The sequence below is a fragment of the Amblyomma maculatum genome, chromosome 5 (assembly GCF_055883805.1).
Source record: "Amblyomma maculatum isolate TAMU_Amacu chromosome 5, ASM5588380v1, whole genome shotgun sequence".
In the NCBI taxonomy this organism is placed as follows: domain Eukaryota; kingdom Metazoa; phylum Arthropoda; class Arachnida; order Ixodida; family Ixodidae; genus Amblyomma; species Amblyomma maculatum.
In genome coordinates this window covers 47,741,408-47,763,490 of record NC_139348.1, presented here as the reverse complement: position 1 = coordinate 47,763,490, position 22,083 = coordinate 47,741,408, and positions in this window count along the sequence as shown.

The window sequence follows — 22,083 nt, the reverse complement described above, 5'->3', positions numbered from 1 at the left end:
AGGTCCTGGAAATTTCAATCACTTGGTGTTCTTTAATTTGCACTGTTTTGTGTAGAAGATGGATGCCTTCACGATATTGCTTCCATTGAGATGTGGCCACCGCTGCTGGGATCGAACCCGAGAGAAATTAAAACCGAAACTTTTCAAGCTCGCACTCCTAGATATCGCCCTGTAAAAGCATCTAGGACTACGGCCACGAAATTTCAGTTTTATTGACACAGTCGTAACTTTATATTCTCTAATATGCATGCTGGCAATTGCTGTCAAAATTGACCTAATTTTCGTGCACACCACATTTTTTGCGAGTTGCGCATAGCTCATTCAAAAATAGCTCTTTCGAATAACCTGTAGAAATAGCAAATAATAATTTAGAAAATAAAGTGCCTCTGAGATGCGTCTTCTGTTTAGAACTTGAAATGCGGTTTCCCGTGGCGGGTGTGTTTATTTAGATATTTTCTGTTCAATAAATCACTTATGCCCATATGGAAACGCTATTGGCGCATTAAAAGCTCTCCAGGGCAGTCAGGTGCTCAGTGAGGAGACTCGCCCCGCAGGCGAGCTGCTTTCGAAGCACTGTGTAATTAATTATAATTGCAACAACGCTAGAAGCAATCCCCTCCCCAAAACGCGCACATACGTACACACATGCCGTCCTACCACAGATCATACTTAAGTGAAATAATGGACTGAGCTATAAAGGAATGTTCAGTTTCTTGAAGGGGAATATAATTTTCTCCTTCCTTAAATAAGGGTCAGCTTTAAAGGAGAATGATCTTCTCTTGACCGCCGCTCTCCTTACTTCTGCAGAACAAATATTCATGGCCGATGTCACGATCAAAAGTTGTTGTGTCAGTCGCGAGACTACATACTCTTTCAGCCGATTGATATTGTTCTGAATGTAACATATTCAGAACTTAGTGAAAAGTTCACTGCATTGCGCAGCCGCAATTTCAACTCTGAACAAATTTTTGCTCTTTAACCTCAATCTGTGAAGCGCCAGGAATGATTGTTGATGCCGCTTTTTAGCTAGCTAAATAAAACGGCATCAATTGAGATTCCAGGATATTATTTGAACTTCAGAAGCCAAGCAAACACTTTGAGGATGTAATTTAACACACTGCACATGACACATAAATTTTGTGCAAACACAAAATTTAGAGGCAGAAAGCTGTGATGACAGTAGATCAGGAGGTTCATGCGACCATGCAGTCGCACTGAGAGGAGCGCCTGTGCACAGTATATCTGCATTTTATATCTCATAGATCACAAATATCACAACGCTGGCTGCGCAGTGTTTATATGAACTATAAAGATTGAAATGTAAGGACTTGCAGGTTGCAAGTGATGCGGGTGGGGCATGGAGTGGGGGTGCGTGCTTTCCTTGCTCGTGAACTGCGCTAGCTGAAGCGGAGCGGTGAGGTAGTGGAGACCCTACCGAGATGTGGAAGCAGACCCCATTGGGGAGGCCGTAAGAAGCACGCTTTCCCTCGAGACAAGCCACGACTTGTGTTGCTACGTGGGTAACTGGCTTGGTGTAAATAGAGAGGGCAGTGTATGCACATTTTTTATCTTGATGAAAGCTTGAATAAATTTAATTTGAAAGTTAGCATTCATAGCAAAATTCTCCTACTTTATCCTCCGTTTTTTACTGCGGTGTTTTCTTGAAGTGAAAGGGAGTGACAGCAGAATAGTGCCTCCATTGCCAGATCAGCTTTCAGTTAATGTGTTGCTTTTGTTGCCTTACACAAAAAGATGCTGTATATAAAATTTCCTAGGAGTGATTGAGGTTTTATAAAGTTCAGGTTTACGTGCCAGCCATATTGGTTTGTACACTATATATTACAGCCAATACCAATGCTGCAGGTGAGTTGGCATAGCCCTACCACAGTTCTACTGCAAGAATGAACACACAGAATGGCATGCAATATTCTTGCCATGGCAGCTATGCTGGATGCATTGAAAGCGTATCATATGTGAATGAAGAATTACAAGACTAAAAAAAAATTAGAACAGGCAAGTCTTCTTTGTGCTGTGTATTCCTCCATTCACAATACACTAATTAGCATAGAGCAACTAGCTTTAAGCAATATTCTAGGGATCCTACAGATGGCACCTAATCGTAATTGTGTCGCTAGGCCCACTGCTGGAGTCTACACAAGGAGTAACACTGACTGGGTGGGCCACTGGTTGCTGATGCAGAGACAGGCCAAAGATAAGAAAACTCATTTATTAATGCAATAGCTTGCAGTCCATATGAACGGGAAAACGTGGTGTTGGCAGGAAATTTCTTGCTTGGTGGAGAGGTCAGGTCATGTATATGACTAAGCGCTGATTGGTTGGCGAGGAGTGTGATTTCACAAGACTGTGCATCTTGATCTCCCCAGATTGGGTGCAATCTGCATTAATTCACAAAAGTTCCATGCCGGTTCTAAAAGTTATGTATTTGACTTTGCCCTTTTTTATGCATTGTACAAAGTGGTGCAGGCAAACTGTCACCGAGTCAGTGGGTACTTCGAAGAGATAACAGCAGAATCCAAGGCAGTTTGTGTGCATTAAGGCTGTTGCTGTTCCCATCCAAAATGTGTCACCAGTTGCCTGTCAATTAAAAAGAGTTAACTTTTAAACTCCACAACTTGGGCTTTCTGTTGGCAGGCAGTGGTGGAAGAGTGATTGTCCGACATTTTACTGGCAGGCATGGGCAGACTAACGGGCGAAGGTATAGGCTGACTAGCATTCTTAAAACCAATCGCTACTCTAAGTGGAGGTACCACTGATGCTGATGCGGAGGACACCTTGTCAAAAAGAAATGGGTCTCCGCATGTTGTATCACACACAAAAAAATAATAATAAAGCCCCTCCCGTCTGCTACACATCCACACTGACTGGCTACATATGACCACCATAGTCATCTAGCACATGGAAAGTGTGGCAGGAAACACTTTTACTGAAAAAAGCATGACTACAGAGTAGTCTGCAATGGAACAAGTCGAGCAGATATTTACACGAGAAGGAGACTTGCGGGGAGGCTGGTGCAGATGGCACAAAACTGCACTGACAAATTGTACTTGAGTATGCTCTCAACTGGTGTAGAAAGCACAACCTAATGGAGCCCTCTGGCCAAATTTACAGGTGTGCTGGTCGAGTCGTATGGCCAAGAACAGTGGCTGGTTCATAGTCACCTTCAATGCCGTCCATGTCTACTGTAGCAGAAAAACAACTCGAGTCCCTGTCCAGAACCTACTATAAGTGGTAAAAATTTTTGAAAGTACAGCAATGAGCATGTCAAGCTGAAATGACAGAAACCTACAGCAAGCAACGTTGCTCGAATGATTCTATTCTTAAGGTGACTTAAGAATTCCCATAATTTTTTCGTCATGGCAGAAAATGAAGAGCTTTTATGTAGGACTGAGTACATGCTTTGCTGTGCGTTGACTACGGAAGTCCTCCATTCCTTGTGGGGAGCATTTCAAGATTTCAGATTATATGCACGAAGCCTTGCCCCTTCACACGCCGACAGCTTGCGCCCTTTCAGGCCACATGTAAATCAACTGCTCCGGGTAACTGGCGTCACACATTCCTTGGCTTCATTCTTGTCCAGCTGGTGACAGGTGAAGGCCTCAGTAGCTCTCCTTTGCTCAGAAGCCTAAATTTGTGGAACTGGCTCTAGGACTTTTTTTGAGAAGTCCAATTTTTCGTGTGGCAGTTTGCTAGCTTGCAGATGAGAGTATGAAAAATGCAGATGTTCAACAGGCTGCCTTCATATAGTGCATGTGATGCAGCAGATGCTAACATTTACCATTTTATGCGATAGCTTTAAAGGCCTCGTTACCCAGAAAATCCTGCGGTAGCATTGTGAACAAAAAATTGCGGTCATGGTGCTAGCAGGTTGTACTAGCTGGCAGCTGACATGGCCGAGCACCGATACTTCTATGGTTAGTGCAACTTAACAAGAACACTTATCAGAGAGGTGGGAGGAGCTGCCAACTCTGGTTGCTCATTTGGGGTGGGAAGGTGGAATAAGAATCAACCTTCCACTGTTGTATGCCAAGTCAGGCACGCTTATACGGCTTGGTTAAAGCGGGGGTTCTCATGTTGAATGGTTGCTTACATCCGGTAGATGGATGAGGTGATAGTTTAGTACTGTATGCTAATAAGAATGTGATATATTAGAGGCACAGACCAAGAGACTGGTAAATAAGCGAGGACTACATGTATGCAAATTAACTGTAAGGGGAGCTGCAGACGCTATATAGTCATATGCTTAAAGAAAGAGCTTAAGTGTCCCCAGAATTTGCTATCTTCTACACAGTATCAGAGATAAGTTTGTTCTAGAAAAATGCGCCAAGAGACAATTCCATCTAAATTTTGCTTTTAGTTGAAAATGAATGTGTGGCTCTTTCTGGCTATGATGATGTTTCGCCAGCAGCAGAAAAAAACAAAACAAAAAAAATACAAGGGTTCAACGCTGCTGAACCAAATATTCAGCGAAAGCATTAGCTGCGGGTGACCGAGCGTTCTTCTTCTCTTTTCCTTCTTCCTCAGCCCACATATAAAGCCCCGCTTTAACCAAGCCGTATGAACGTGCCTTAGTGGCCTGTAGGGGTAACGTGAATGCCAGGGTCCTAGCAGGCTGATTCTGACATAACCGTCCCATGTGAAACGTGAGACCCAAGTTGGCAGCGCCTGCCGGCCGCTTGAGTTGGTAGCCCAGCTCTCACCCAGCTCTCACCCTAGTGTCACGTGGGTAAGACATGGTTACCGGCCGCGCTACGTTGAAGGCTCGAAACCTAGAGTAGTGTTGCTTTCGCAATAAAACTCATAAATTGGATTTGAAAATTTCCTTGACACTCAATTCAAGATTATGCCACCAAACTGATGACTCCACAATCACCATATGAAAGTGAAGGGTGATGTAGCCTAGCCTCAAAGGCGTGCAAATAACTTTTTCTTCTTGTGGCCCACCTAGGCCACTGCTTTGCTAATAAAGGGCCGCAAATGGGCTTTATAGCATGATACAGATTTAAATTTGAAAGTGGGACAGTATGAGGCTCTTTCCACAGTCATTTCATCCCCCCCCCCCCCAAAAAAAAAAAAAAAGTTGTCCACTATCGTGAGGAACTCTGCACGTGAGGCAGATGCTCGAGCCACTAGGTCATCACTGTGCACCTCAGTTTGTTTACAGGAATGGCCAGCAATGGTGACAACTGTATTTCGTATGTAGACATTTTTATAGCTTATAAAACCCTTGTCTAGGAGAAATGCACCCATCAATGTAGGGCTCTGAAACAAAGAACTGCTTATTTATGCTGTTGATTAAACTACTAGACAGTGCTGAGGATCAGAATTCTGAATGGTCCATAAAAAGACCATTGTGTTGTATAGTCCAGAATGAGATTTCATTACTTCAGGACCTTGATCACACCATGCATCAAATTGTGTATTCTGCAGAACAGCGGGCGTTCTCGTTACAGTTGCCATTTTTGTTGGCAAGTAAGTGATGATCACATCAATACTAATTCCATTATTGAAGTCGTACCTAAGTTTGAAACTGCCACAGTCGAACAGACTGTAAAGAAGACAAAGAACAGAAAACGCTGCGGCATCGCCATCACCATCGCTTGTCTCCGGCGCCCATCTCGCTCGCGCTGAAGCTGTGCCCTGCGGCTGGTAATTCGATCCCTTGTGCCCAAAGTACTGCCAGCGCTAGACGTTCCAACCAACCATTAAATCCACATTTCACTTGTTGGAGGTCAATCTGAAGTTCCCTGTACCCATCTCGCCCTGGAACTTCGCAGCAGAACATTGACTACCCCAATGACGGAGCCGACTTCATTGCACCTGCCTCCGCCCGTCACCTGCACAGGTGCGCTCCGTCAACGGGACCCGACTACCTTCAGCGGAAGCAGCGATGACGACGTCGACGATTGGCTGACCACTTACGTACGGGTCAGCCGTCACAATAACTGGGACGACAACCGTAAGCTCAACAATGTCATTTTTTACTTGAGCGACGTCGCTAATCTGTGGTTTCGAAACCACGAGTCGGACTTTTTCACCTGGGCGAATTTCAAGACTAAATTTTCTGATGTCTTTGGCCGCCCCGCCGTCCGAAAACTCCGCGCGGAACAGCGTCTTCGATCGCGACTACAGCTGCCCGGTGAAACGTTCACCAGTTATATTGAGGACATTGGTGATTTGTGTCGCCGCGTTGACCCGACCATGACCGAGGCCGTTAAGATACGTCATGTCCTCACAGGAATTGATGCCGGCGCTTTCAACATGCTTATCGCCAAAGGCCCCAATACGGTCAAGGAAATATACGACCTCTGTCAAAGCTACGACGAACTCCGCAAGGAGCGTGCTTTGATTCGCCAGCCTGATGCATCACTCGCTGGATCAGCCGCGGAGAGGGAGTCATCTAGCCTCTCTGAAGACATCAAGGCTTTTATACGTCAGGAGGTCGCGCGCCAACTGTCCCTACAGCCATATGTTAAGGAGTCGTCAACAACTGGCCTTGTTCCGGAGCTTCGCCATGCAATCCAGCAGCATGTCTCTGAAGTCCTCCCTAATCCTGTTCCTCAATCAGCTCCGGTCGCACCCTCAATTCCGTTACTCACGCCCACAGTTTCATCGTCCGGCGTTGCGCCACTGAGCTACGCTCCAGCATTCGCGCCGGCTCCTCCTCAAGTATTGCGTCGCACGTATGCCGAAGTCACTTCAAGTCCACCGCCTGAGCCAGCATATGTCTATGCTTCGCCCCCCATGCGGTCCGCACCAACAGCCTTTGCTCCCCCCTTGCGTCAGACACCATCTCCATGGCGCACTGCAGACAACAGGCCTATTTGCTACCACTGCGGCATCCCCGGACACACTACACGCTACTGCCGGCGCCGAATAAATATGGCATTTGCTGCACGGCCTGCGCCACCTTATTTGGCCCCCCAGTTCCCAGTCCCATCGGGTCCTCCAACAGCACCCCCTGAACCTCCGGACTTCCGCCCTCGTCGTTCGCCATCACCACGTCGCCGCTCCATTTCGCCAATGCGCCGACGACCCGCTACCCAGCCGGAAAACTAACCGCCGCAGTTCGCGAGGCACGAACTGCGTATCCGACCGAATTTCAAAGTCCTCGTCTTAATCCCGCGAATGTTATTCCTGTCATCGTTGAAGGTGTTCATACTCTTGCGCTCGTCGACACCGGTGCCGCTGTATCAGTTATCAGCCAAAAACTCTGCCGCTCCATCCGAAAGGTGACTACGCCTCTCGAGGGACTATCGCTTCGTACCGCATCCGCTCACAGTATACAGCCGACAGCTATCTGCACTGCTCGCGTCGTCATTGCTGCAGCCTTGTACATCATCGAATTCGTCGTTCTCCCCACATGTTCTCATGACGTCATTCTCGGCTGGGATTTCCTGTCCCAGCATCATGCTATCATTGACTGCGCCAGTCCTCAAGTAGAGCTCATTGAATCGAGTGATGCACCGTCTGATGCCCTGCTCCACGAGCCGTGTCCTCGTTTTGCGACCAAACTCCTCGTAGCACATGACACAACCATCCCACCCGTTAGCGCTGTTCTGGTTCCCCTCACTGCCTCTTTTACCACCGCCGCGACAGTCCTCTTTGTGCCCTCTAACGTTGTCTGCCGCCGCCGCCACTTACCGCTGCCGTTTGCCGTCCTTGACATGAAAAACGGCGCTAGCACACTTCTGGTAGCCAATCCTCTTCCGTCTCCCGCTATGTTGATCGAAGGGGAGTGCCTCGGCCGCATCGAGCCCGTGGACCTTCTGTTCACCTTTGATGATGTGTCATTCCCTGTTTGCCAAGTTGACGCCTTGACTCCAACTCGTATGGCTTCAGATCCGCTACAGCGGGACCTTTTTGACCATTCCGTGGACAGCGCTCTAGAACCGCGCCACCGCGAGCAACTTCTTGACCTTCTACACCAATTCCGCGCCTCCTTCGACATTCCGCAATCTTCCTTGGGCCGCACGACGACCGTTTCCCACCTCATCGACACTGGCGCTCACCCACCTCTCCATCAGCGGCCGTATCGGGTGTCCCCGACTGAGCGCCGTGTTATTGCCCAACAAGTCGATGACATGCTGCAACGCGGAGTAATTAGAGAATCCTGTAGCCCATGGTCGTCTCCTGTGGTTCTAGTTAAAAAGAAGGATGGCTCCATACGATTTTGTGTTGATTATCGCCGCCTCAACAAAATCACTCGTCGTGATGTGTACCCCCTCCCACGAATCGACGATGCCCTAGACTGTTTGCAAGGCGCAGAATTCTTTTCCTCACTCGATTTACGCTCCGGGTATTGGCAGGTGCCCATGGCAGAGGCGGATCGTCCTAAGACCGCCTTTATTACTCCAGATGGACTATACGAATTTAATGTTATGCCATTCGGACTCTGTAACGCCCCAGCCACATTTGAAAGAATGATGGACACTGTACTGCGCGGCCTGAAATGGAACATCTGTTTATGCTACCTCGATAATATCGTCGTCTTTTCAACCGACTTCCCGACCCACCTGACTCGACTTCGCCAGATCTTCACCTGCCTAACCCGCGCCGGTCTTCAACTCAACCTCAAAAAGTGCCGCTTTGGTGCCCGCCAGCTCACAATACTCGGACATGTTGTGTGTAAAGATGGAGTTCTGCCTGATCCTGAGAAGCTGCGCGCCGTCGCTGACTTTCCGAAACCGACCACTTTGAAACAACTGCGAAGCTTCGTGGGCCTCTGCTCGTACTTTCGTCGTTTTGTTCGGAACTTCGCAACCATCATAGCCCCCTTACACAGCTCTTGAAAGGCACCCCTAACCTCTCCTCTTTGTCGCCAGCCTGCGATGATGCATTCGCGACACTGCGCAATGTTCTGACGTCACCCCCAATCCTTCGCCATTACGACCCTACTGCACTTCACACCGATGCCAGTGGTGTCGGCCTCGGCGCCGTCCTCGCCCAGCGCAAGCCTGGCTTCTCCGAATACGTTGTCGCCTACGCAAGCCGTGCTCTCACCAAAGCCGAGTCCAACTACTCCGTTACCGAAAAGGAGTGCTTAGCAATCGTGTGGGCTGTAACGAAGTTCCGCCCTTACTTATACGGCCACTCCTTCGAGGTAGTTACAGATCATCACGATCTCTGCTGGCTCGCGTCTCTCAAGGATCCGTCTGGCCGTCTCGGGCGCTGGGCTCTCAGGCTTCAGGAATGCGACATCCGTGTAGTGTACCGCTCTGGCCGCAAGCACTCTGACGCCGACGCTCTTTCTCGGTCACCGGTGCGCTCGCCTAACTCATTGTCCCCTCCTCAAGCATTCTTGTCAGCACTCACCATTGAGGACATGCCTTTCGAGCAACGACAAGATCCTTGGGTTTCTAACCTGCTGGATATCCTTGGCACTACTTCCGCGGCTACGCATCCTCGGGCACTCCGCCGACAGGCCTCCCATTTCGCCATTCGGGACGGCCTTCTCTACCGCAGGAACTACAACTCAGACGGCAGAACGTGGCTTCTTGTCATTCCGCGCCACCTCTGCTCCGAGGTTTGTGCCCACCATCACATTGACCCTCAAAGCGCTCATGCCGGCGTCCTCAAAACCTATGATCGAATTCGTCAGAGGTACTACTGGCGGGGAATGTACAATTTCGTACGGCGCTACATTCGCTCTTGTACCGCCTGTCAACAACGCAAGATTCCTCGCCACCCCGCTGGCCCTCTCCAGCCTTTACCTTGTCCAGCTCGCCCGTTTGATCGCGTGGGAATCGACCTTTATGGTCCGCTACCATGCACGGCCGCTGGTAATCGATGGGTCATCGTCGCAGTCGATCACCTGACCCGTTACGCCGAGACTGCTGCACTTTCCGCGGCGACAGCCCGAGAGGTAGCCCATTTTCTTCTACACCACTTCATTCTTCGACACGGCGCCCCTCGCGAGCTACTGAGTGACAGAGGTCGTGTCTTTCTTTCCGAAGTAGTTCAAGAGCTCCTGTCATCTTGCAAATCGATACATCGGGCTACAACCGCGTACCACCCACAAACAAACGGCCTCACGGAGCGCTTCAACCGTACGCTTGGGGACATGCTCGCAATGTATGTTACATCTGAATCGGGAAGCTCCAACTGGGACCAGGTACTGCCATTCGTAACGTTCGCGTACAACACAGCCACCCAAGCAACAACTGGGCTTTCGCCCTTCTTTCTCTTATATGGCCGTGAACCATCTTGTACTGTGGACACAATTTTGCCATACCATCCAGATGCCTCTGAGTACAGTGCCTTGTCAGATATTGCACAGAAGGCCGAGGAATGCCGTCAGCTAGCTCGCACGTTTACCTCCAACACTCAAGGCTATCGCAAAGATCAGCATGATACCGATACCCCTGCTCCCACGTTCCTGGCCGACAGCTTCGTTTGGCTATGCGTTCCTGCCACCAACAAACTAGACACCAAATACCACGGACCTTATCGCGTCTTGGAACGCATATCCCCTGTGAACTACGTCATCGAGCCAGTCACCCCTTCTTCCGACCACCGCCGTCGCGGCCGCGAGGTTGTCCACGTTAGCCGCCTCAAGCCATATTACAACCCTCTGGTCGTCTCTTCTCCCTGAGTCGCCAGGATGGCGACTTCTTCACGCGGGGGAAATGTAAAGAAGACAAAGAACAGAAAACGCTGCGGCATCGCCATCACCATCGCTTGTCTCCGGCGCCCATCTCGCTCGCGCTGAAGCTGTGCCCTGCGGCTGGTAATTCGATCCCTTGTGCCCAAAGTACTGCCAGCGCTAGACGTTCCAACCAACCATTAAATCCACATTTCAAGACAAAGATGCAGACTGCTATTAGGTGTGCAGCATCCCATGAAATATTCCAAGTTTCTTAAAGTATCCTCTTTCACCTAGCTGGGTATGTGGGTTGGGCAACTACAGCTAATCCATCTTTAGTAGGAGGTAGTAGGTTGAGTGTGGTTGTGCATCGAGCGACGCCTATGCCAAGAACAAGGAACGTTGGGACAAAGTGTTAAAAAGTGCTTCACTACATGATCAGCTTCGGGCTGTCCAGGAGGCCCGCGCGGCGGCGGAGAGCTTCGGGCTCTCTGCGCCGACGTGGGAGCTGCCCTCTACACCTGGTGCCTAGCCGAGTGTCCTCCAGGACCCCTACTGTGGGAAATAAAGTTTAACCAAACCAAACCAATCTTTAGGAGGCAACATTAAGGATGGATACAGTGAGTTTAACTATAATGACAAGCCACAGCCAATACCTACTATGTTAGTGACTTTTGTTTCAAAACTTGTGCTTATATATTAAATATGTGGCAGCCGTTTACTACGCTACATACCAGGCTTTGCACGCTGTATCAAGCATACTGAACCTGTGCTTTTTCGATCCTGTAAGTACAGTTTTTACATGGACAGAACCAATGCAACCATAATAGAGTTGAACGTTGAGCTAGTTGGTCACGCATTCTTGGAAGAAGGCAGCAGAGCAGGTGACAACACAAAACATAAGAAGCACAAACAAACACAAGGACAATGCTGCACTGACAACTACATTGACTAGAACCCGCATATCTTCTCCCTTCACTTCAACGGACCCAAACAGAGCTAAAGGGATGTGTGTGCGGGTTAACAACCAGGACTTCAACTCTGGATGCAAAACTTCGCACCGGACTCCAAGTGTATTCAGGGGATTATTTATCAGATTCCCTAGCAATATGGAAAGAAATATATTGGACAGACAGGAAAATGTATCAATGACAGGATTAGAGAACACGCTATGGCAATATCGGACAAGTCTGGCACTAATCTCGCGGTGCACTGCAAAGACTGCGTTGTTTGTAGAGACCAAAAATGTCCAGCTGACCTTCACAATGTTAAGGTTATGAAAAGGATGAAGGATAAGTTAGCAAGAGAAATTTATGAAGCATATGCAATCAGTGACTCGGGAGACCAATGTGTCAGTATGCCTTCAGTGGTATTGCTGAAGAAGGAATTACAATTTCTGCACAAATCGGCAGGACGTTAAAGACAAGGAAGAAGTTGGCTGCAGACGTGAAGTGAAGGGAGATGTGTGGGTTCTGGTCAATATAGTTGTCAGTGCAGTGTTGTCCTTGTGTTTGTGTGTGCTTCTTATGTTTTGTGTTGTTACTTGCTCTGCTGCCTTCTTCCAAGAGCAATGCAACCAGTATTATTTGAGTTGCCAAACTTCAGTGTTTCTCTGGCTCAGTAGAGGCTGCAAAGTGGCAGCCTCCAGAATTGATCTGTGAAGCTTACATTATTACAAGGAAGATACTAGTGTCAATGAAACATTTGGACATGAAATCACAGAAACTTGTAATGCCAAGTTTCCAATATGCAAGGATTAGGGCACAGAACAATCCTCATGCCAACAATTTCTAGTAAGATTTCTTGTATCTAGTTTTTTGTGATAATTAACTACCACTCTGCAGTGCAACATGGAGCGAAACTGAGCACGAGTGGTGATGTCATTCACTGTGTACTACATTACTTATTTTTATGAGTACATTTCACAACTGTGTTGCCTCCAAATGTTGGAAGCCTGAGTATTTATGTTTGCATTATGTTGGTACCTAGGAGCGCTTTCGAGTAATGCACAAGTCAGTGCGGCACCCTGCAGGTGTGCTTCTGCTGTAAACTGAACAGCATTTCTTTTTTATCTAACGACCCATACACCTACATCAGTATGATTGACCAGCAGAGCTGCACTCTGGTGGTATCTGCAGAGTTGCACTGCAGGCTATATGCCAGCACAAAAGGTATTTCCGTGCATTCCACAGATTCGTCGAAGTGCAAGGCTGTTCATGCTTATATGAATGCTCAAGATGATAAGCTTCAGATAGCACTGCACTATCAGACAAATGCAGCACCCTTTCTTTCCTACAATTCGCTTCACACCCCCATGGTGCAGTCAAATGCAATGGAATGGATCGTAAAGTACTGCCACCAAAGTGCCCTCAGTCTCCTGCAATGAGAGAGCATGTGTCATTGCATGAACAGCAGCAAACCACATCACACACTACTGCCATGGCATGCAATAATTAATGACTGCATAAATTGCGTGCATTTAGAGCCGCGGTCCCTGCTTATTCTTACTATCTGTAGCAGCAAAACATTGGCAGTGTTGCAGAATCAAGTAATTTACGTTTAAAACCGACAACGTTCTCATGCGTATTAGAAAAACCGGCAATCGATACAAGTGTCGCGACCTTGAACTCTATCTACCCGTCCTTAACTGTGAGAATACACAAAGCGACCGAATGAGAGTCGACACTGACCACTGTTTCTGCAGCACCGAAGCTGTTCATTGATATGCCTTGATACCCCAACCAGCGCGAGCAGAATTGTTGCGCTGCCCCTGGCCAGCAGCTATTGATAATACATAAAATACGAAGGTAAAGCAATGCTGAACTATTGCAGCAGTACTGCGCGGCACACATACCACTGTGCTCATTTTAGTGCCTTTCTCGTTATTGTATGCACGTCCTCGGCAACGCCCAGTATATCCTCTGAAGCATGGCTAGGACATCAGGAAGTTTGTTTACGATGCCGCACAAAACAGTTTATTTAAATATGCACAATTCCGACTAACTCACGGGAGTCTGCCCTCTCGATGGCGGCATAAGGGAAGCAAACTGTTTCTTATGAAGCTCTTAATTAAAATCGAAGTACGTAGCGGAATAACGAGCTGTAGGCGCATCGAAAGCAATGTTTGTTGCAGGAATTATCGGAAGCTTCTGACGTACACTATAGCTATAGTGGTCATTCCCGCACAAAATTTATGTTGTCAAAGTAAAAACTCGCATTTCTCAAATCTCGCTTACACAAAAACTCGGTTCGAGCCGAAAAGCACACGCTTTAATAACATACTTACCTTGTGAGACCCCTCAACAGCTGCAAGCACGCTGTTTGCTGCGTTGTGCGTCGTGTGCGTGTCGTTCATCGTTGCTGGCACGCCGACGCCAAATGAACCCCATTCCTCCAGTCCGAGGCAGACGACGAACATGCGTGACGCCATATGCATTTTGGAACGCGTAGCTGTTGCCACGGCAACCGAGAACGAAGGAACTGACGTCTCGTGACGGCGACGATGACGTCAGCGTCTGCTCTCATCTGGGCTGGAAACGGAATGTCGCCTCTTCGCTCGGTCCGTGACGTCACGCTAGTTGTCCGGCCGCCGCTTGCCTCCGCTCGCGGCTGCGAGGTTTCACCGGCAGTTTTCAGCGCATTTTTTTACTATTCGAGGCGCAGGGGCTGTTATAATTCACATTTTCTTTCATGCAGTATCTAACTACATCTCATACATGCTGCTTTTTAAAAGGGAGTATTTTTTTTTGTCATTTTCAAAACGGATGGCATGTTAAGCATAGAAATAACAAAATGAAAGATGTCATGCAAAACAATAACATGACACTTTATAAACATTTTATTGCTACCGGTTCTTTGCACTAAAATATTTCAGTTCTTTAATTTTTTCAGCTTCCTGGCAGCTGCCTTCTTCTGACTGCTATCTTGAATAGCATCATTCCTCAACTTGCACAAATTATTATAAGCACAGTGTTCGCTGCTGCTTTTATCATAAGCTGCGGAAGTAATTTTGGTGAATGTCCATTTTCGCACTCGTTTGCCGAAAAGTCTTCTTGCACGTGGGAAGCTACTAATGACGCTACAATGGCTTGTTGACGGCGGCTCAATAAGAAGCTCTCTTCATTATTCCCTGTTGAAAGCTTTTCAACAACGAGCTTGCAGACAAGAACCATATTGACAACACATGGCTGCGGAAACCTGAGGCCACCTATGGAAAGGTGTACAATCATGTTCATGTCTTCAGTTTCCAGGACTCTGTCCTCAAGAACAACTGCGCTGGCACACGAGGAACAAGAAATGTTCTTTAGGGCAGCATGTGCGCAATAGCCAGCTATGTAGGCTATCACATCCATGTCACTCTTTGGCGCAGTTATGTCGTCCTCTGTAATAATAACACAAAAATTATCTGTGTCTACAATTGCTTCGTCTTCCTCTTTGGCGCCTGAAGTCTCTTCCACTGGCAATGTCAGGAGCTTCTGTAGCCTCAACTTTTTTTTTTTCCGACTCATATAATTGACGCACGCAAAGAAATATGGTAGTTCCTGCCAGATAACCTCCTATAACTACCGAAACGGTCTTCCAGTGCGTCTGTTTGGAATTTCCCAAGCAAAACGTACTTAAACCCCAGCTCTTCCAAACAATAACGTGACACTTCGACGAGAGAATAGCAGGTCAGCCGCAATGCAGTTTGTGTTTCCCTGGTGAGAGTGCCACTGGACATGTTAACTGAGTGCCAGGCGTCAAGCAGTCTACAATTCTGCTGAGAAAAGTCAGCTGGTGATCAGTGATGGATTGTATTCGGGCTTGCAGACTTTCCTTGGCTCTTCGGCCCTTGTTAGGGGTTTTTACGTTTACTATTTTCCACTATGTCAGCGCGATCTCTATAAACATGGCCGTTGAATCGGCAAGCGGGACCTGCAACGCTGATCCACGAGTTCGGAGAGCATTAGAGACGAAGGAGTTAATTACATTTAGTACCAGTTTCACGTTCTGGCGCTCCATAACTAGGATTTGCAGCTTTTGCGTTGAGTCCGTATAGGCAGCTTTCACAAGTGCTGTTTTTTTTCCGAAGTGTACAGTTTCCTAATAACTTCGAAGGATGCCGCTTTCATTCTAGGGGGACCGTCAGGCATACCCCCTGACAAATCAATTTCCGGGAAGTAGAAACAGGTTCCAGGGTTTTTTTTATTGATCCAATTATTTCTAATGCACTTCAATAAGTGCACCGGATCCACGATGTAAAATAGCGGGCATTGACTGTCTACTGGGTGAGGGTACACAATGCTCAATTGCTGCTTTTCCGAAAATAATGACATCATTTTCCTGTTCAGAGAATTATTGTCAGTTATGACAGCTATTACTTTTATCCTCATTTCTTCAATGCCAACTATTATCTTCTTCGTGTACTGGTACAGGGTTTCAGCATTCATCCTACAAACGGTAGAATATGTATAACATCTTTCTTCCCCTTCTTTTTATATTATATATCAATGACATAGTAAATATTTCAACTTATTCTAACATTGTTTTATACGCAGATGACGCAAACATTTTTTTTTCTGGTTGTGATCTTCGCGAACTAGAGCGTCGCACCAACTCCTGGCTACATGAACTGATGCTTTGGCTTGCTGTAAATAAATTGAAATTGAATGTTAAGAAAACTAAATTCATATTATTCCGACCTAAAAATAAGCCTATAGATTATCCCATTCAACTCCGGTTTAACGATACCCTGATTGAATCTGTAACCTCCTGTAAATTCCTGGGCGTATTTTTCCGTAGTGACCTAGGCTGGGGAGACCATGTAAATTATGTTCGCCTGCAGGTAGCTCGGTCAATTGGTGTGATCAATCGTATCAGACACCTGTTGCCCTTGCAGATAAAAAAACAGTTGTATTTTGCCCTAATCCATTCTCAACTGGTGTACTGTAATTTAATCTGGGGGACTTGCAACAAAACTTGTTCAGACAGACTATTTTCTTTGCAAAAAAGAGCTTTACGCGCTTGTTCCACAAACCCTTCAAACGGCGGCCACTCATTTCACGCCCTACATATTCTTCCATTCCCTGTGTGCCATAAGTATTCTGTTGCTGTGCATATCTTTCAAAAAATTAAGCAAGACATCACATCATTTAGAAATACATATCTGAACAGAAATACCGGCTACAGTCTGCGTGTTACCTCTCTTGTTTCCACTCGTGCCCGGACTAACTACGGCACCCAACATACAGATACCCAAATTAGTCTGCGTGTTACCTCTCTTGTTTCCACTCGTGCCCGGACTAACTACGGCACCCAACATACAGATACCCAAATTAGTATAGTATGCAATGCCTATCCTTCAATAATTGATGATGCTATAAACAGTAAAACTATCTTTCAATTTAAAAAGAAAATGAAGTTGCTTTTTTCCACTTCTTAGGAATGCACCAAATCTATGTGACTTGTAGTGCTTGTCGTATATTATTTTGTTTACATTTTGTGCCGCGAATTGTAGCGTTACTGATGTACTTACCTTGTTTACGATGCCATGGTTCTTATATACTTTCTTATAATGCCAAATATAATCTATGAGATTTTTTTTTTCTTCATTGGTGATGTTTTGTTTTGTTTTCTTGGTGAAACTTACCTTGACCTTGTCCATCCTTCTGCCATTGATGTGTGACCCGGGGTGAGGCCTCGTCAGGAAGAATGCCATCAGCTTCTTCCTTTTGCCTCTTCCCGTGGGCATGTTCTGTGTACATGTTTCATGTCCGAATAAACTTATTATTATTATTATTATTATCTTTGTTTGAGGAAAGCAACGACTGCGTCATGAAGACATGGGCGGTTGTTGCTGGCTCGGAAGAATGGGCTGATGCTCCTGCTTTGAAGTCAAAGAATGGTTTAAGATGTATCTCATCAATCATTAGTATTAGTTTTTTCGTGTGGCTGCAACAGTTTCGCTCGTTCCCGAATGTAAGCAAGGAAATTTGCTTGGTGCTGTTCCTGACTGGGGTCACCTTGATATTTAGAACAGACACGGCGTAGAGTTGATGGGTGCGGCAAAATTAAACTAGATGCAGATCTTGCGAAGTGATAGGCGTGGGGAGAATTGGAGCGAAGAAGGCTGGAAAAAACTAGCATCTCCGAACTGTACGCACGCTTATTTGAGAGGAAAAGGCTGATTTGTTCATTAATAAATTTCAGGACAGCAATGTCTTCCGTTCCTTCTTCAGTTTCGTGAATAAATTCGGATATCAGAAATCTCAAAAACGACAAAATGTCCCGTTTCTCTCCGCCCGAGTTTTCGGCATTTTTACGCAGCTTACTCTAAAGATTGCCAAGCAGTGCAAATAAAGCTGGAACATCGCAAACCTTGTCCGGAATTGCACTGCCACATGCTAATGAGTGCAGCTTCACCATGCCTATAGTGACAGATATATTGACAGATCCGGGACGACTGTGACGGAATATTTCACATATGGAGACGGCTCACTTTCGATACAAAGAAACATAATGGACTTTTCATTCGTAGTCACTGTCCAAAACTCCGAGTCGCAAATGTTCTTTAGCTTGCTTTGCAATTCCTCAAACGAAGACACTGAATTTTTGAGTTTTTCTTCCTCGCTTGCCCTGATAGAATTTTTTATGGCTTCTTGAATGGCATCATTTTCCCGGCGTGCTCTTTTTCTTGCTGGGGACTCTCGACACGAAGGTGCAGAAGAAAGGTACGCAGGACAATTGGGGAATAGCGAAGGCACTGCTTCCTTTTGAAGTTGAACTCGATCACGTTTTAGCTCTATATGGTTCTGCCCGTTTGTTTGTCATGGTATGGTGACAAAGTCTTGCTCCTGGAAATGGAGCTCGCACACCTGCATGAGGAAGCTTAATTACAAAACCATCCAATTCTCTCGAAAGCACTATTTAGCGATGTTTTAATTTACAGGTTTTAGTTTTGTGTTGTATTTTATGGTAGATAAGCTAAGGCTATAAAATTTCAGGGGTTAAAATTCAGCTTACCTTGGAATGAATGGTCGGCGTAAAATCTTCGCGAGGAACTGCTCTCATCCAAGCTTTTCTTTGAGCTTCATCCTTCGGAAAACTAAACACCCTAACTTTTGGGCCCCCGTCATAATTTCCGCGGCGCCAGGCACGCAGCATCGGTCCATGTTTCGGCGGTTGTAAAATAAACTTGCTTTTGCTTCAGCCCCACATCATGATTCAAACGCGAGCACAAGCCAAGAGGAGGAAACAGGTCGATGTCTTGCAGTTCGAAAACCAAGTCAGAAAAGAAATGCCAGCATGTTCGACGTGTATAACCTAACCACAGGGAGACAGAGTGGAAAGATCCACCTGCATTGCCTCCTGCAGGTGCGATGCACCTGCATTTCCTCCCCCCGTGCACTGCCGAACTTTCAGCATAGCTCGCGGTCGGGCCAATAGTGCGACGTAGGCCCCTGTGGAAAGGAGGAGCGCGCAGGCCTTGTCTAGTGTGGCTTTGCCTCCCGGCGCGGTGCCGACGGCGCGCCGCAGATGGCAGCTGCCCAGTCGATGCCTGTCGGCGGCAAGACGCGAGGCCTAGCTTGCGCGCGGTGCGGACACCGCGGAAACGGCAGCGACGTCAAATATAACACATGTACGCCTCGAGCCGCGAACAACTTCCCAAACCAGCATGTCACAATGCACGAATTGCCGGGGATATCGCAGTTTAATTGCGCTTGCTTTGTCTAGAGCTGTGTGAGACCTTTCGGCGACAAAAACAATCGAGGTACGCCAACGCGGTTTGACCTGTTCGCAGGCCGACCGGGCAAATTTTCTAGTGACAACTGTTGCGGTGATTCCACTCTTCTGTCGTATTTGCAGTTATTATTTGCAAAACGTTTCCGTTGCGAAATAGCTTTCTCGGTTCGACGTCTTGCAGGCGCGCGGGCTCTCGGCAGTGGTCGGCTAAAACTTAAACGGCCTAATTTCTTCATTCCAAAGCCTGTGATCGAAGGCATATGATGCGCGGTCGGCAACACTGTGGCACCAGCACTTCGTGGTGTCTACAAGATTATCAGCGCATCCTAGCTGCAATAACTACAGTCGAGACTGTAGGAGACTAAAAACCCTTAATTGATATGATACTAGGCCATTCAACTCTGCAAATGTTTCAGGTGGATCATCTGGACGCTCACCCCTTAACGGAAGGGAAGATCTTGGGACCATGGCCACAAACGTCATCTACGCTCAAAACCTACAAGGAACCTCTTCGCTTTGGTTGGTTGGGGTCTTTGGGATATTCTCGGGGGGGGGGGGGGGGATACCAACCCGGGTTATACCGGCCTTAAGTCGCGGTGGCACTCTTGGTAATCGCTTTTAAGATGAGACTAGCCTGATTGACAGATTGTGACTTTCGCACCTCCTCTCCTCTTCTACCCTCCCCCTTTAATCCCCCCTTCTCCAGTGCAGGGTAGCCAACCGGAATTCATTCTTTCTGGTTACCATCCCTGCCTTTCGCCCTCCATTTCTCCTCCTCCTTCAGGTCAGAATTGTGATGCTGGAGTGATGTTGATTAGGAGAAAAAAAGCTAAATAAGCTGTACAATTAAAGGATGACCTCTCACTGTTTTGGTTACCATGTTTCCAAAAACAATTAAGTGCTGGATGGATGTCCTATTCTCATTTGTGCTATAATTATTATATTACTATATGTAAGTCATTTCAAATTGATCAGGGCTTGCTTTAGATTAAGCTTAATCAAGCAGATCCCCATCTTGCACTTACAGCATAATGCCTTCATACCTCAAATAAAGTTGGTGGAGCATATCATAAAGTTACAATACAACCAGATTTCGGGACATTCAGCCTCAGGATTTCAGTCCAACAAGAAGAAATGTTGTACATTGTTACTATAAGACTGTCCTGTTATATTTGGGTAACTAGGGGCATTATAAGGTATGTACTTTCTAAGTAGTACAGAACTCAGCGTAGCCTTTAGAAAACATGAAAATTATATAGTCGTGTAAATCACATGAAGAGTAAGGGCATTGTATGTTTTGTAAGTGTTAGCATATGTTTGCTGTCAAATTGAGATTCATGTGGTGCATGCCTCTTTTAATGACTTAGTGTTTGTTCTAATTGAATGCATGGTCTATTTCAGCTTGTCATGCCTTCGCATGTCTAATACTAAACAGCGCCTAACGTCTTTTGCATTTCTTTCACGGCAACGAGTTTTGCATTCATCATATGTGTCAAGTGATTGTTAACTGGAACTGCAGCCTGAAACAGACTGCTGACTGCCATCAAAAATTTGTTTATTATATATTCAACAAACTGCATTTATTTTTTTCATAAAGCATTGAAATGCTTTATAACTTCCATTGCCTTAAGTAAACGTTTGTCATTCGTTATATTAATTGCTTGCAGTCCAGAAATTCTTCACATTCTTATTTGGCTACCTTACGCTTACAAACACATATATAGTTATATGTGCTACACTATTTTTCCTTCCCTTTGGTATCCCTTTCACACAACCTCAGAGTTTAAAAACAATTATTTATCAAACAGCACTTTTGAATAATCCAAGTGGATACTTCTTTAATTGCACAATGATGGCATAATGCAAAGAAGAATAAGTTAATGTGGTCCACCCCTTCAGTTTGCAAAAGACTTATGAAAGAGAAAGGTAGCATGCACTATAGCCACTTTTCAACATCAGTTTTCTGGCCATATGCCATCTTTTATGTGACTAATATGCCAACAGCGAAAAAAAAAACCCTTTCTTACACATTACTAAGGTGTGGAGATGAGTAAAATGAGTATTTGCTGAATTTCAGGCTGTCCAAATGTTGTGGGATTGCTTTTCAGGATATAAAAAGGCCCTTTTTTAACATAAGGCAGGAATTCGAAACATTGCTGTCCCTATAGGGGAGTGTGGACCGCACCAGGCGCAGTGCTCAGGGGAGTGTGGCTGGGGATGGGGGGGGGGAGGGGGGGTCGGTGAGAAGTAGCAACAAATTACTCATTGAAGTTTAAATTACTCTGTGAGAATACAAAAAGAAATGAGTAGACATGGATGCTTTTTTAGGAAGTGCAGTTAGAGAAATATATGCAAGACGATTCATATGCTGCATTACTGTGGGTCTTAAATCTCTCGTTCAGTGACTCGATTCGTGCCGAACGGTTTCTTGGGAGCCGAGTCATGACCGAATCTTCTCCTCGGTTAGTCACTTTATAATTTTCAAAGTACACGACGGTCCCATCGCGTGTTGGCAACCATGACCGGCGCGGCCACGAAGTTTAATTCCGACTGCACGAGGCGCGCCTCGGCAGAACCACCTGGCGTGGCTATATTGTCACGGTGTGAAGTCTCTGATCAGAATTCACCGCGGGACACAGGAGTAACAGAAGTCACAGTGCGTCAGGAAACTAGCAGGCCCGCTTCGACAGAAGAACTTCAGTTTCTTCGCCTCGAGAAGACGAACGTCGGTTTCTTCGCCTCGAGGAGGCACACGCTCG